This window comes from Haemaphysalis longicornis, unplaced genomic scaffold (assembly GCF_048455015.1).
Source record: "Haemaphysalis longicornis isolate Haplotype H1 unplaced genomic scaffold, Haemaphysalis longicornis Haplotype H1 scaffold_19, whole genome shotgun sequence".
Classification (NCBI taxonomy): domain Eukaryota; kingdom Metazoa; phylum Arthropoda; class Arachnida; order Ixodida; family Ixodidae; genus Haemaphysalis; species Haemaphysalis longicornis.
Window position 1 is genome coordinate 7645690 of NW_027526288.1, and position 16148 is coordinate 7661837.

Here is a 16148-nt window from a genome sequence, read left to right on the forward strand (position 1 = left end):
ATCTAGCGGCCATGCGCCAACACTAAAAGCGGCTCGTGCGGCAGACTCCACTGGCGCACTCGTTTCCCTTTCCTGGTGCGCCATCCCCGACTCGCGTAACTTCAACATTTTTTTTTTGCAGGATTCCGCGCATCTCAGCACTTTTTTTGCATCTCACGCGTTTCATGAAACATAGATCTAACGCTTTCGCCCTAAATAAACAGCATTCAAAAATGAAACTGAAAATAAAATTAAAGGAAGACATCATATGGAGATGAAAAGCACTGTCCAACGAAACACTTTTGGTACCTCACGTGGTGGACTACACTACCAATGACGGCCCGTATCAAACATAGCGTATATTGCATTACCGCACTTGGAAGGTTTTACAACCTTTATGGAAGCAAATAAAGTCGCGGCAATGACCGGAAGTGCGGATCCGAAATTTCAGCCATGGAGGGCTTTTGTACCCCACGAAAGGCGATGAAAAACAGCTCTTCGCTGCTATCATCCACGTAAGGTGGGTCAGTAAATGAGTCCTTTCGTTTCCACTTCAGTTTTCACAATCACTTTTAACAGAAACAACCAATAGAACAAATCATGTCACGCTAGCAATTTAGTAATATACCGTTCGTTAAATTACCTTTTTATGACTACCGCACTTTAATTTACTGCAAATACAAAAACAAAACAGTCGTGGAGGTGCTGGGTATCGATCCCAGTACCTCTCGCATGCTAAGCGAGCGCTCTACCATCTGAGCTACACCCCCGATGGAGTTAGACGTCGAATGCGGACAATACGAACGAAACCGGCGATCTTCTGCGGGCTCCGTTGCGCAAAGTCCACTCGGCGCCTAACTGGATTTAATCTGGGTCAAAAGTAAGAGCGGCGCAGCAAGGAAGAGATAGACTCTTTAAAATTCTGTACGTCGTGCACCTTTCCTCGTCCGCGGGTGTAGCTCAGGTGGTAGATCGCTCACTTAGCATGCGAGAGGTACTGGGATCGATACCCAGCACCTCCACGTTTTTAACTTTTTATCAAGTGCTTTCATTTTGTGCAAGGGGTGGAGAAATTTTTGTACGCTCCTTCCTTGTGCTCGAGAGGGAGACACAGACATACATGGATAGATGATGCAAACTTATTGGACATATTTGTCGTACGTAACCACCCGAGAGGAAACTTCTGGGTGGGCGCTTCGTCAGACGACGGCCAGCAGCCCGTGGTCTTTGGCGCCGTCTTCCGCCAGGTGTACGACAAAATCTTGTACTTTGGCCTTCAACAGCTCGTAATTACTGATGTGAAATTCTCTGTTGGCGGCCTGGGGCTCGAGATTACTGGCCCAAAACGTGTGTGGGTGAAGCGACTAATAGTTCTCACTATGGGCATGTATTCTGGTATTTTTTCGGGCACTGTCGATGGGATAGGATTTGGTGAGGGAAAGTGTATGTTTGCATCCTTCCGTACGCCACGCTACTGATTGTCCTCTTGTGCGCGCTCTGTGAGCTACTGAAAGTTTCAGACGGATGAACCTATCGTGTTGTGTGAATTTCTGATATGTTCAGAGCCTCTCCCTCTACCCACCATGTCAGACGGCAGGTCTTCGGGCTCAATGTCAGCCTGGCAGCACAATCCTTGGTCTGTCTAGTGTGCTATCTCGTTCACCAGAGAAACGAGTGCGCTGGTTTCCAAATCAGACTGTACGTCTTGCTGTTACTGAGCAGGAGAATGTCGCATTAACTTGAGGGTCATCCAGGTGTTATGATGTTACGGGTGCCCATCTCTAGCAGCCAGTCTGTGGCGATGCTGATGCCGACTGCTGACTTGGTGGCTTTTCGTATAAATCTATTTTCCTGTATTCATGATCTCCTGACCTTGAGATACGAGGAGACGTACGTAATTCTGCGAGGTTTTGTAATAGCGAGGTTTCGAGGTCGATGGAGGTTGTTCCGTCAGAGGGCGAGTGTCCCTCAGATACCGACGTTCCGAGGTCAATGGAGGTTGCTCCGTCAGAGGGCGAGGCCGCAGAGTGTCCAGCTCCGAAGAAGAGGGTCCTACTACGCCCACTCAATTGCAGTTTAAGACAAAGACGGAAATCAAGGAGGCTCTATCTGCCGTTAATGATAGCATCAAGCAGATAAGCGACCGACTCACCCGTATCGAGCACAATGAGGAGAGCGTTGGGGCTAGGCTGCAAAACATCGAGGCACACTTGAATGGTACGGTAGTTCCAGCTATGGTGAAGATATATCCCAACCTTTTAGCAGACGAGGCCAGATCACACAATAATACCAAACTAAATAACGCAATCCAGCAAGGTCAAGATGACCTCAATAAGTAAAGCCTTTAGAGCCTGGCAATGGCAGTGCTGAGGATTTAGCCCAAAACAGGCAGCCCTCCAGCAGCTAATTAGACCACAAACTGAGAAACCACACCTTATTATGCTTCAGGAGACTCTTGCACCTGACCTCCCTTTCACGGGATAGAAGGTGGAGAGTCTCCGGTAGGATAGAGACCGGGGTGTAACTATGTTGATAAATAAGAAGATCCCTTATATCCTACATAAGCTCCGTACGTCGCATTGTAAGGTGGAATTCATCGCTGTCGAGATCATTCCTAATAATTATGTAGGCAAAAGCAGCAGCAGCATATTTCTCCTCAATTTGTATAGTAGCCCAAAAGAATCGAGGCAGAGCTCCAAGGCCATCCTAACTTAAGGGGCACGGTTAGCCGGTGACGCTCCTCTGATCGTTGGTTGGATTTCAATGCCCCTCACCAAGCGTGGAAATACTCTTACTTCACCGGCAAGGGTGAAAGGTTATGGAGGCACGCCTCGAACCTTAGTCTCACTCTCATTACCGATCCGGGTCACCCAACTAGATGCGGCACTTCTACGTGCAGGGACTCGACGCCGGACTTTACTTTTGTCCGGGGAATCGAGAAACCTAGCGGGGTAAATATTGTCACGGGGATTGTCCGTCATGTCACGGATGTCACGGGACGCGGCGGACAATCCCCGTGGCGCCATGGCCCACCACCACGGATGGTGACGACGAAGAAGAGCTGTGTGCGCCGCGCTGCCAGGCCGGGCTCCGTTTTGGCATTATGTAAATAGTTCTTTAACCATTATGTAAATACATCGCTTCATCGCTACATGATCCGTGTCATCTGCCGCCACGTAACATTTGGTGGAGAGTGCGGGTCATCCCCATCCCCATCCCCATCCTGGTCCCAGCATCGCATCGCATCGGTATGGACGTTGCCGCCAGGGATATCGAAGCCGCGCCGGGCAGCCCCAGCCCAGCAGAGACCACCACACGACGATGTCCCCCGCCTCGTGTCCCCAGCCCGAAAGACCCAAGTGACGACAAGCCGAGATGAGCCATGCCCATACAAGCCGAAGATGGATTCCCCCGCCCTTCCGTCCAACGTGGCCTTAGAACCTTTGGCGCTTCGTCACGGCTGAAACCATTGCTGTTGCTGGGCCAGGCATCAATCAACACCATCATCGTCATTCGTGGCGGCAAGCAATTCGTCTGCATTTCTCATCGCACACTCATCTGCATTCATTCGCCAACGGGCGTCGGCGTCGACCGGGACGGTCGTCTTCGACCGGCGGGGTGATGTCACGGGACGCGGCGGACAATCCCCGTGACGCCATGGCCCACCACCACGGATGGTGACGACGAAGAAGAGCTGTATGCGCCGCGCTGCCAGGCCGGGCTTCGTTTTGGAATTATGTAAATAGTTCTTTAACCATTATGTAAATACATCGCTTCATCGCTACATGGTCCGTGTCATCTGCCGCCACGTAACAATATTGATATACACCTCGGCAGCGATCACTATATTCTAGTCATCAGCTTCGAGGTAGTTCCTAAGAAGCTGAAAGAGTTAAAACTGATTGATTGGGGGAAATTTCGCGCACTGAGGGCCCATTCCAATACCTCTCCTGATTAGGCAGATCCTCCGCTACAGAGCTGGATAAAGCAGCTTGGGCTGGACATTCGGGCGTCGGAAAAAACATCCTCATGGATGTTAAAACTGAAAAGATGGACCACAGATTAGCTAACCTCCTTGAGGCTAAGCAATCAATATTAGCGCGGTGGAAATGCCAAAGACTGAACAGGAAACTTAGAGAAAGAATCACGCTGCTAAACAGAGAGATTGAGGAGTATTGTAGAGTTTTATGTAGGCAACAATGGGATGTAAAGTTTTATGTAGGCAACAATGGGATGAGATTTGCAATCTTTAGATGGCCAACTTCGCAAAGGGAGACGCTGGAGTCTCCTCAGACATCTACTAGATGAGAATGGTTCCAGATCCAAACCAACCCTGTGGTCACAATAATTCACAAGGCGCAGAAGGATGCTAAGGATGACGAGCTCTTAGAAGATCTAGCCCGCCAGTACATGCCACTTCTGAAAACGCAGACTTTCGTCCCTTCTTCAGTAATGTAGACAGGTTCTTTCAACCACGCGCTTGACGGAGATTTTTTGGATGGAGAAATTTGTTTTGCGATTCAGGAACTTAACAGTACATCTGCTGCTGGCCTTGACGGTATTTCAAACAGAGTTCTTCGCAATCTTGAGGTGAGTTCCATCAGCTATCTAACCAGGCAAATCAATAATATCTGGAGAGAGGGTCACGTCCCAGATGCATGAAAACACGCTAATATACGATACTCATTCCGAAGTCGGGCAAGCCTCTTCGATTAAAAAACTTAAGACCGATCTTTCTGACGTCCTGCCTCGCAAGGTTGCGGAGCATGTTGTGCTGAACAGGCTCTCCGGTTATGCGGAGGACAACCAGCTCTTCCCTTATACCATGATCGGCTTCAGGCCGGGTCTTTCGACCCAGGAAGCTATGCTCCGGATAAAAAATAAGCTACTAGATCGCATAACTCATTACACGGGGGCCATTCTGGGCCTTGATGTAGAAAAAGCCTTCTACAATACACACCACACGGCTATACTCCAGGCCATATCGTACCTTAGTCTCGGCGAGCGTTTCTTTTCTAACGTTCGATTTTTTCTTAGCGGCAGAACCGCCTCCCTACGCATTGGTGATATTATATCAGAACTCCTCGAGGTTGGAGACAGGGGAACTCCTCAAGGATCGGTACTGTATCCCTTTTTGTTCAATCTGGTCATGTCCTAATTAGCTAGAACACTTCTTGATAATTAGGGGGTTGAACACACCATCTATGCTTATGATGTTACCGTATGGAGTGCGGGGGGCAGTGACGGCGAATTGGAGGCTCGACTGCAAGAAGGTGTCAGGGCCACAGAGCTCAACCTCGCCCCCGCGGGTCTTAAATGCTCCTCAATGAAGTCAGAGTTACTTTTCTATAGCCCATCTAGACCAGGGCGCAAGCCCAGGGGTTGGGAGAAGGACAGGAGGCCAACATCGCGCTTTTTGGCAAGTACGGCAATCGCATTCCGGAGGTCACTTCCATCAGAGTTCTGGGCTTAATTATCGAAGGAAACGGATCCGATAACTCAGTGTTACAGAAGATTACCGGGGAAGTGAAAAACGCGTTACGAATGTTTCGACGTATTCTCAACCGGAGTAGAGGTATAAGCGAGGAGTGCGCCATCAGGCGTATCCATGCTTTCGTCCTATGCCATATTTATTACGTTGCGGCTATGCTCAATTGGAAGAAAACCGAAGAGAAACGCCTCTACCCCATGATTCGTCGGGTTTTTAAGGTAGCTTTACGGATTCCTATCAATGCATCCACAGATCTCCTACTGAAACTAGGTGTTCACAATACGTTATCAGAAATTGCAGAAGCCCAGCACACTGCACAGGTAGTTCGACTGTCAGGCATAGAGCAGGCAGAGATATTCTGACCACTGTGGACATCTTTACCGAACAGAATAGGGAGAGTGTCAGGCACCTTAGCAGAGAAATCAGAGACTCAATCGGGGTCCGTCCTTTCCCCATAAACGTCCACCCTGTCTTTAAGCAAGTGAGGAGACGGTCTCGCGCCAAGGCACTTCTAGCTGCGGCTCTCGAGAGCCCTAAGGAGTCGGCGTTTGTAGATGCTGCTCAGATAAATGGAAAACAGGCCTTTTCGATAGCCGTAATTGATGCTCAAGAACGGATGTACAACGCACTTTCCGTGTTTACCAAGAATTCTGAGGTTGCTGAGCAAATGGCCATTGCACTTGCTCTGCTTGATCCTCAACATAACGTAATTTATAACGACTCCAGGGCTGCCACTCGGGCCTTCGCCAGGGGAGTGGTTGATTGCAAAGTCTCCAAGTTATTGGAAGATAGATACATTAGAAATCATTCGATAGTCTGGTTTCCAGCCCACATGGGCGACCTCTGGGGAGAACAGCGGAACTTCAATGAATCCGCACACGAGGCGGCGCGAGGACTCATCAGCCGCGCTCCCTCCCAACAACCCCCGTCACCACACAGGGCCTTTAAGGATCAACTTCAGACCTACAACGAGCTCACCAAGCACTTCTGCTTAACTCGACGTGAATTTGCACTCCTAAACAAAGGACTTAACATGCCGCAGTCAGTCACTCTCCGCATGCTACAAACGGACTTATATGCCAATCCTTGGATTATGAACCACGTCGGCTCGGACTACGGCGGAACTGCTACATGTACAAAGTGTGATGGGCGTGTGAACTTGGGTCACATGCTGTGTGGTTGTGCTACACAAGCCTCCTATCTGGAGGATAAGAGCAAGTGGGACAATGCTCTCAGGAGCAGCGAACTTAAAGTTCAAATCTGGGCTGTCCAGTAGGTCCGCGTAGCGACGGAGAGTCTCGGGCTCCCCGTCTCGACGTGGGAGATGCCCTCTACGCCTTGACACCTGTCAGGTGTCCTTCAGGACCCTTTTTGGAAATAAAGTTTCTGCACCACCACCAACACGGATGAGGATGTGCTTCTTGAGGGCATGCACCAGACCCCATTTTTAACTAGTCACATACCCTTCCCATATGCGTGTGGGCACCGTTACAAGGTAATTACGACTCATCAACTGACTACCCCATGGCCCTGCAGACGTTGCAGGAGGTAAGCCTCTTATGGTGTAATTATTCTTCGGAGGTAACCCTCGTGGTGGTGTATATCGTACTATGGAGCTACGGTAACGTTGAGGTCGCAGAGTTAGCCTTGTTCACGACTTGTGTTCCGTACTGTACAGTAATAGATAAAACTGCTCTTACTACGTCATTTGAACCCGTGTACAAAAAATAACGACCCTCATCACCCAACCCATGCTACGTCACGTGGAAGACGATGACTTTAACGTCGAGGTCCAAGATACGTTCGATGTGCGAAGGAGATCCGAGTGTGCGGGTGCGCGCAGCTCCGAAAAGCAGCTAGCGGACCCGAAACGGCAAAAAACTTCGAGGCCAAATTTCTGAGTACGACTCAATAAACCGAACGTGTGTTTGGACTTCAATCCAGCCTCGATGAGAAGCTCCTGCGACGATACTTCGCACTATACAAAAGTGAACGCCCTGTTGATCAACTTGTTTACAAGGTTGTCCTAGATTGCGATTAGAGCACACTTAGACAACGTGCCTGATCTATGGTGGCTCGCCTCAAACGTTACTACGTGACATAACCGACTATATAAGGCGAAAGTCTTACATGTACGTCCCATCGTTCAGTTGACCCTTAACGTCCTTAAGCGAACCATCATTTGAAAAAAGGTTCTTCACTCACAAAATATTCTCCGTTTGTTTTCTCCAGTGATGTGCAATCGAAATATTATAAGTATTAAGTGCCTAAACTTCGCCAGTGATGTATTTTTGGGCAAATGCACGACTTTTTATGGAGTTACCTTTGACCAATCATCCCTATTCACGGTATTATACCGATTAAATACGTCAACTCCTCCAATCACGCATTTTCTTCTGGAAGCAAGGCGTTACACAGTTACGCAGTCCGGTGGAGCATCGAACGGAGCTAAGACTGTTCTTTTTTGTTTCTAGCCTGCCGTCCGCCTGGCCTACCGTCGTCACCTTGCTGCCCATTTTCCTGCTGATCGCCCATCTCTGCCTTCGGACCGGGTTCAAAGTGGGCGTCAAGTAACGGTCTGCACAGCCATGAACACTGGCCTGCAGAAACGAAAGATAGCAGCAGCGTTGGTGCACGAGGCGGTGTGGCGTCACGGCCAAAAAGCTACAAAGCAACTCAAGGAATCGCCGCCTTCTCAGAACAGTGGAGCATCGAACGGAGCTGAGGCTGTTCTTTTTTGTTTCTAGGTAAGAAACGTCTGTGATGCTTTCATAGCCCCGATTCTATGCTCCACTGGACTTCAATGTTTTGGCGTTAAATACGTCGTCGGAAAAGTGTTTGTCATGTTCCAAAGGTTTCGAAAATGATGCGCAGCATCTCGTGTGTAGCTTGTGCAACAAGTGGTTTCATGCGGAAAAATGTTCAGGTGTTCTCAAAATGAAGCTAAAACCATTGCTTCAACCGGTGTTCGGGGTTGGAAATGTGAAAGATGTACAAACGAAGAGTTCGAGGCGTCATCTGAATCTTAAGAAACCGATGAAGAGAACGGTAAGCCAGCTAAAGGCAGCGGTGCTTGTGACTTCAGCAAGAAGATATCTGAAATGAGCAAGATGCTAGCAACAGCTTTAAGTAGACTAGAAAGTTTGGAGAAGAAAGCCGATAGGCAATGTACAACAACGGAGGCTATTGAAAAATCCATGGAATGCTTAGCATCTAGGTATGACGAACTTCTGGTGAAGAACGCCGAGCATGAAAAGCATATTGACTATTTAAACAAGGTGTCAGCCGAAATTTCCAGAAAGCTTGCGGAAAAAGAGGCGGAAATAACACAGCTAAAGACTACAGTCAGCAATGCTGAGCAGTATTCCAGGCGAAAGAACGTTGAGATACACCGTGCAGCCCAGCTGCCAGAAGAAGATTTATACCGAGGTTCTAGTAGATCTTAGCCGTAAGCCGGAAATAAAGGCGCCCGAAAAGCAATCTATCGAAGTGATACACAGGCTCAAGGTGAAGCAAGATAAGATTCTAGCTATCATTGTTTGCTTCAGAGACCTAGAGGAACGCGACCTATGGTTATCTAAGAAAAAGGCACTTAGGAACGAAAAGATCTTCATAAATGAAAACTTGACAACAGCGCAACAACAGCTGTTCTGGCAATGCCGTCAAGCTGGCAAGCAAAAAAACTATAAGTTCGTGTGGATGAGCAATGGCAAAATTTTCGCGCGGAAAATTGAGGGAGCGACTGGAATTAGAATGGACACTTAAAACGATCTTGCAAAACTTGTTTAATGACCTCTTTCGATTCATTTTTCGAGTGGGAGGACTGTATCCAATCAGTGATGGTTGTGGACTCCCTTCAACTAGACGTCACCATTTTACACATTATTATCCGAAGCATTACTAAAAACTGGGATACGTTATGCGCGCATCTGAATGAAGGAAAGATTGCTGTCGATGTAATTGTTTTAACTGAAGTGAACATTGATGCGCAACGATAGTTTTCTTTTTCACTTAATGGGTATTCGAGAGCGGCGCTTTGTCGAGAAAATCGAAGAGGTGGAGGAATCTTCGTATTCGTAAAGGAAAACTGGCTGTTAGGTTCCACTGAGCTAAACTTTGAATATGCAGAGGCATTGCTGATTTCGATCAGTAAGAGAAACGTGACGTACACGATATGTGCAATTTACAGGCCTCCAACATGAACGTTAACTTGTTTTTAGATGAAATGAAACAAATGCTAAACCGTCAGATGAATTAAAAGAACCTTATAATAATAACAGACATTAACATTGAGGTTGTGCAAGAATCAAAAATCGCAGTAATGGACAACCTCAATTTATTATCGGAATTCGGGATTTCAGTGGTCATCGTTGACTACACAAGGGAAGAATACTTAAGTGACCAAATCACCAGATAATGCATAGATCATATTATAACATGTAGAATGAAGCAAAGACATCAGTCTGGAGTGATTAGGCTAAAGTTGGCTGACTATTACTTTATAGCATTAGCGATATTTTCTAAGGCAGCGAGTGAAAATGTTGAGCATTTAAGAATGAAAAAAAATTTAGACGATAAGAAAATTGATGCCTACATAAGTTAGACTAATTGGAACACCTTGCTGTTTCTGGATCACGTAAGCTTGTACATTAGGATAACTGAAATTTTTCGTGATATCTACGAGCGTTCCAGTAGGTGTGTAAAATTAAAGCAAAGACAATTGAACAACCAATGGATGGCAACTGAAATAATGGAACTTTGTTATTTGAAAGATGAAGCATGACAAAAAATGTCGGGAAGAACCGCAGGATACGCTAAAGAGGCAAGAGTTTCGGACTTTTCGGTATTTGGTAACAGCCAAAATACGCCGAGCTGGAAGCAAATATCACTTGTCCCACTTTTCCCAACATAAGAATACAGCAAGAAAACGCGGAAGATGGCGAACAAATTAATGGGAAGAATTACCCAAGCGTGCGTAGATGACACAATCAGAAAGAACTTTCCGAAAGAACCAACGCGTGAGTTGTGCAATAAATTTAACGACACGTTTATACAAGCCGCTGAGGCATTGATGAAAAGAAGGGCGAAGATGGAACGCGCACGCAAGAGTACAAGTTTTGTGAAACAAGGATATGCGAGGTAGCAATCACTAAACTTCGGTGCAAAATTCCCCCAATAAATTTTTATCTTTATAAATCTCGTCTGGCTCCATCTCCGCAATGCCCTTTCTGCGAAGAACTGGAAAATATAGAACATTTCCTATTTAATTGCCGCAGCTTCTCCCCAATGCGACGCACGCATCTGGAGTCAACCTTTAGACGACTTAACCTTCCACTATCTAGGCGGGAGGAGGGAGTTAGACGCCCCCCCCCCCCCCTTTCCCCCTCCTTCCGAAATATTTTCCAGGCAGCGCGCGTAAGCGAGGGCTAGTGTTTCCTCCCACAAAACTCCTCCCCGATAACCCCACATGTTTCTTTTTACGCAGCCAGAGAGGGGACGGTTCGCCTAATTGCTCCTTTGGCCCTCGGGGCGAAGAACACAATCACTGCGGGGGCGCAAACGCCTGCACAGAATGGCGGCGTGGCCCGAATGCGGTTACTCGCTCTTTTTAAGGCGTTGGCCTGGAGCTGAACCAGCTATACCTTCGGCCTTTCTTGTGTCGACAGATGCCGAAAAGACCAACGTTACTAGCTCATTCTAGTAACGTTGGAATAGACAAAATAGGAGCGCGGAAGACATCGACAGACAATTTCCATGTCGCCTCTTAACTTCCAGGTTGGGTGGCCTTCCTTTTCTTCCGCTCCCTTCACTGTTTTCCTGCCGGCGGAAAAGCAGTCTGGACCGAGTTTCGTCGTCGCAGCAGGGTCTACAGTGTAATAAATAAAATGAGAAATGACACAAAACAGGCACGGTACGCCGGCGTGGTCCCAAGTCCTGACTGGCTGTTCTGCTGTTCCCGGAGCACTTGAACTTTTTAGCGAGAAGAAAGAAGGAAAAGGGCGACCGGTGTGCAAATTTGGGATGAAACGTGTATTTGAGATTTTTTTTTTAGAATGACAGGACGGTTGCGAGAAGGAAGAGACAAAGGGCAATAACGATTCGGAGGAGAGTTTTCGGGCTAGTCTTGGGGAGGCGGCAGCAGAAAAACGGCGTAAGAAGAGTCAGCTAAGTGTGCTCATGCGCGCCTGCCTGACTGCGGTGAGAAGCGAGTCTGTTCCTGATCTGGTCTGTAGCGTGGTTGTTCGATTGCGCCGTGTTCGTGTTGCAACGTCTTGGAATCGCGATGAGTGTAGGTGAAGGTGCAGGGACTAAAAAGCGACGACAATTCAGCCTTGATGAGAAGGTGAAGATCATCAGTGCCGTGCATAGCGGCCAGAAAAAAAGGACGTAGCCGAGGAGTACGGTATCAGCGCATCGACCTTGTCGACGTTCCTTAAGGACAAAGAAAAGATACAGGAGCAAGTGGCATAACATAAATCGGACCCGTCAAGGAAGCGGATCCGTGGAGCCACATTTGAGTATTTTTGAGTATTATTTGTTGCACTTTTGCGTATTGTTTTTCGTCGCTGAATGTATGTTTGTAGTGATGCACTGGGTTTTTATTAATTTATGTTACGTTTCACTTTAATTCCTTCTTTTCCTTTTTGCTTCATCGTGTTTTCTCATACTGAGTGAATGTAATTATGCCTGCTTTTGTTTCTTGTGGCATAGGGTGTTTAGAAATTTCTCCTAGATGCGCTTTTTAGTGTTTTCGATCTCATGAAAATTCCTTAGTTTTCCTTTGAATATTAATATAGTTTTACAAGTATAATATTGAGTTTCCTGTTATTATATTTGTGCTTTTTTTTTCTCCCCTTTCGAGTCCGCCCTAAATATACTACTTATTTTGTATTGCTATATTGTCAATATTTTTTATTAATTTATATTACTACTTTGCAATGCATATAGCTCTATAATATGCCACTGTATAAAATGATTCTAGCGGCTTTCACTGTGTTTTATTCTTATATGTAATATTTAACCGAGGGTCCTGGTGCAGTCTCGACTATGGGACCCTCGTCTGTATAATTTTGCTTTGTAACCTTCATCTTCTTGTAAGATTGAGTAAACTTCTGCTTCTTATATATGCTTATCTGCTTTATAGGGTGTCAATTTAGTGTGCGACGCATATAGCGAAGTGACGTGTATAACGAACAATTATCACGGTCCCGCACGCTTCGTTATACAAGCGTTTGACTGTATTGTAATATTTCTGGTTTTTCTTAAATTTCTTTTGAAAATCTTCATTTGACATTCTATGCAGATTGAATGTATAAACTACGACATTTATGCACTGTTGTGCAAATATACAGCGTTACGTGAGGGTATTCAGTTCCGTGTCCAGTTTCTTCTACTTCGCGGCTATTAGCGCTTTGACGGTCATTATACTCTATAATTACACTACGCATTAAAAACAGCCCGAGGCGTTCCATATAGCACGGACCATTCCATAAAGAGAGCTCAAACTCGGCAGAAGCGAGACGTAGTCTCGATCCAGATAAAATGAGCGAGATGACTAGGCCGAACGGGCGAACATATCGGCAATTGTAATTCAGTTGACAAATTTAATTGAAAAACGTGGATGACAAAGCGAACTATCATGGACATCAATATGTAGTCACGCCTGAAGACGAAGGAAGATATGATGACGGTGGACGTCAAAGTGGGAAAAGAGAACTTGAGAACTTGCTTGCATTGCGTGCTGCCACAGCGCAGACCCAGCTGCTGAGTCAAAACGCAAGCTGGGCATCGTCAATCGCCGAAATGTTATTGTTGACAGCATGGATTGGTCATTAGGATGCATTGCGGCAAAGCTGGTCCGCGGGATTGTGCTAAAGTGCACCGTGCCACTAGGCTGTCTTCTTTAAAAAAGTATTTTGTCTCATTTGCCTTTTGCTTAGAACATTCTAGCTGCAACAATAAACGGCAAGGACGCCGACCACAAATTAAAAGATTAATGTTCCGTCTTCCACACATCAGCCTTGGTCACAATAAAAGAGTGAGCGCAAATGTTCGCCCTAAGTACGCTTACCGACGCTACCCAGGCCACTTGCGTAGACTCGTGGCGGATTTCCGGTGTTCCGATCAAGCGCATGCTTCGTCTTTCATGTATTGATTGATTGATTGATTGTAGGGATTAACGCGCCGAAACAACACAGGTGATGAGGCGTGCCGTAGTGGAGGGCTCCGGATTAATTTTGACCACCTGGAGATCTTTAACATGCCCCGAAATCTCTTACACACGGGAGTTTTTTGCTTTTTGCTTTTGCCTCCATCAGAAAAGCGGCCGCCGCGTCGTCGTCGTTTGTATATGAGGAGCGACTTCGTATGCTAGCGAGAAATATCATGCTTCTATTTTGCAAGCGCAGGGAGAAGTTGTCGACACTCGAGACAACGAAGAAGTTTTTCTGCCGGCGGACATTTAACGCATTCAAACTACGTCGTCAGCGGCGTGCGTTGGCGACTCAGCGGCGTTATAGCGGCTTGATAACTGCGTGGTGTACACGTGATACTACAAACCCGATGGAAGAGATGGAAGAGAAGGCGGCGAGGCGGTGGGCTGCGGGGGCCGAGCGCAAGCGCCGCAAGCGGGCCGACAACCGTGCATTCGCACTTTCACATTCTCCCCCTCGGGGAAATGCGGGGGAATTTTTTTGAAAATGCTGGCACCAACCCAAGCCTTGTGAAGGCCCCTACCGGAAAGTTTCAAGGAGAACTGCAGAACTATTGGATGATGTCTTCCACACAGTACCGCTTTAACACAAGTGGTTGTACTACAAGCTGCGTTGACACAATGGAACAGCCGATGCGATATACGGTCAACCGAAGATGCACAAGCCTGTTCTTCCTTTGCGGCCAATAGTGGATTTTACCTGTTCACCGCTCCACATGCTCTCCTATTTCCTGAATCGCGTCGCCTCACCACTTTTCGAAAGGAGCCTAGCCCGTTCCGCAACGATGATGTTTTTCTTGAGGTGGTTCAAAATCTTTAGCGCTTGAGCTAAAATCACTTTTCAATAGCATTCCCATTGATTTGGCTGTGGACGTCGGCACTTGCGCACTGAGTAGGGGCCCCAGGATGGGAGCCTCATCGAAGCACACAATATTGGACTGCTGCTGTTTTTTTGCCTGTCGAACACCTGCTTAACATTCAACGAGAAATTATTCAAGCAAGTTCACAGAGTGGCGGCGGGTGCATTAATTTCTGCGACAGTCGTCAACCTGACGATTGAGGCGCTTGGGTTGTGTCCCCTTGCCTCTTTCGCACCGCAACCGAGAACGTTCTTGCGCTGCGTGGATGACTGCTTCTCTGTGTGCTGCGAGACGTCTGGCTACAATCCTGCACCGCTCACCTCAACAGAATGAAATCGGCATTGCTTTTCATGACTAAGGAAGAGTACGACCGGTGTCTGGCAAGCATTCACGCAAGTGAAGCGTGATCGTGCGCGGATTTTCTCACTATGTTCAGGAATAACTTCACCATCCCTTCCCAAAGAAGCTTGAGAGTAGCGCGAAAGCTTCTGATATCAAAAATGCGTCAAACCCTTCGCTGAAACTGGGGCCAATCAATCGTCAAGCCTTCTAAAATCCAAACCGCAAAAGATGAACAAACCCATGCGACGGTTTTCGTTAACGCATCTGGGAACGATCTAAATGTATACCGATACGTGATTTAGGAGATGTAAGTACACTATTGTACTCTTTCTGCATGATCAATGCGCGTATTGTCCAATCTAGAACAGTTCTTTTTTTGCAATTTTCAGTTAACCGTTTTGGCACAATGGAATCCCGGTTTCCCGCAGGCGCCGTGTGTCCATAGATGTTATCAGAGCTTTTCGATCGACCAACCGGTGTATGCGGAAATTCGTTAGTTTTTTTAGAGTACGCCATCGGTTCCTCAAAGAAACCTTTCGCTTAAAAACACGAGAACTGGCCAATACCTGCCCTTTATTGCAGTGCACCCGTCAGCTCAGAAACGGTTTGTGGTCCCCTCCCTGCTCAGCGGAGCGAAGGTGATCTGCACTAAGACAAAGGACCGGGGGGCAGACATCACTCGAGTTCACAGAGATTTCATAGTGCTGTTAACCAAAGGCTTTCATCGACTCTGTTCACTCGCCCTGCACGTTTAGTCTACGTAGGAGGTCAGCGAAGCACGGCAATTTCGTATCTATCCGGTATCAGCGAGGCGCTGTTACGCATTACTCCACTCACATAATGTGCAAACCGATAAAGTGCCCACCAACAAACCCGGGCACGAGGTTGTGAAAGTGAAGGACCAACTGCAAGAACGGTATCCGGCCGTTGAATATGTCATTCCATATACAGATTGCCGTGCGTGTGCACAGCCCATAACGGAAAATGTACGAAATGCCTGCAGCAGCACCGAAATGATCTGAAGCAGCAATACGTGTGAGGAAGCGCCCTCTTCGAGCACAGCGACAGCACATCATACACAATCAACAGGTCCGCGTACTTGGAAAATAAAATGCCACTTAATGCCTCTATATTGAGTCGCCTCTACATGCAAATGACAGAGCACACTCCATCGCGACGCCCGAATTCTGCCACAGTGTACGCAAGATGCCTGCAGGCAGCGTGGCGAGCCGTACTGAAGGCGCACATTTGCGCTCTTTTATTC

General features: G+C 47.2%; 1 non-coding gene across 1 annotated transcript; it reads right to left on the reverse strand.

Annotated features, from left to right (window-relative positions):
• Nucleotides 1-676: 676 nt before the first annotated feature.
• On the reverse strand, nucleotides 677-749 carry Trnaa-agc (transfer RNA alanine (anticodon AGC)). Its single transcript has one exon. It is a non-coding gene; the product is annotated as a tRNA-Ala (tRNA).
• Between the last annotated feature and the right edge of the window lie 15399 nt (nucleotides 750-16148).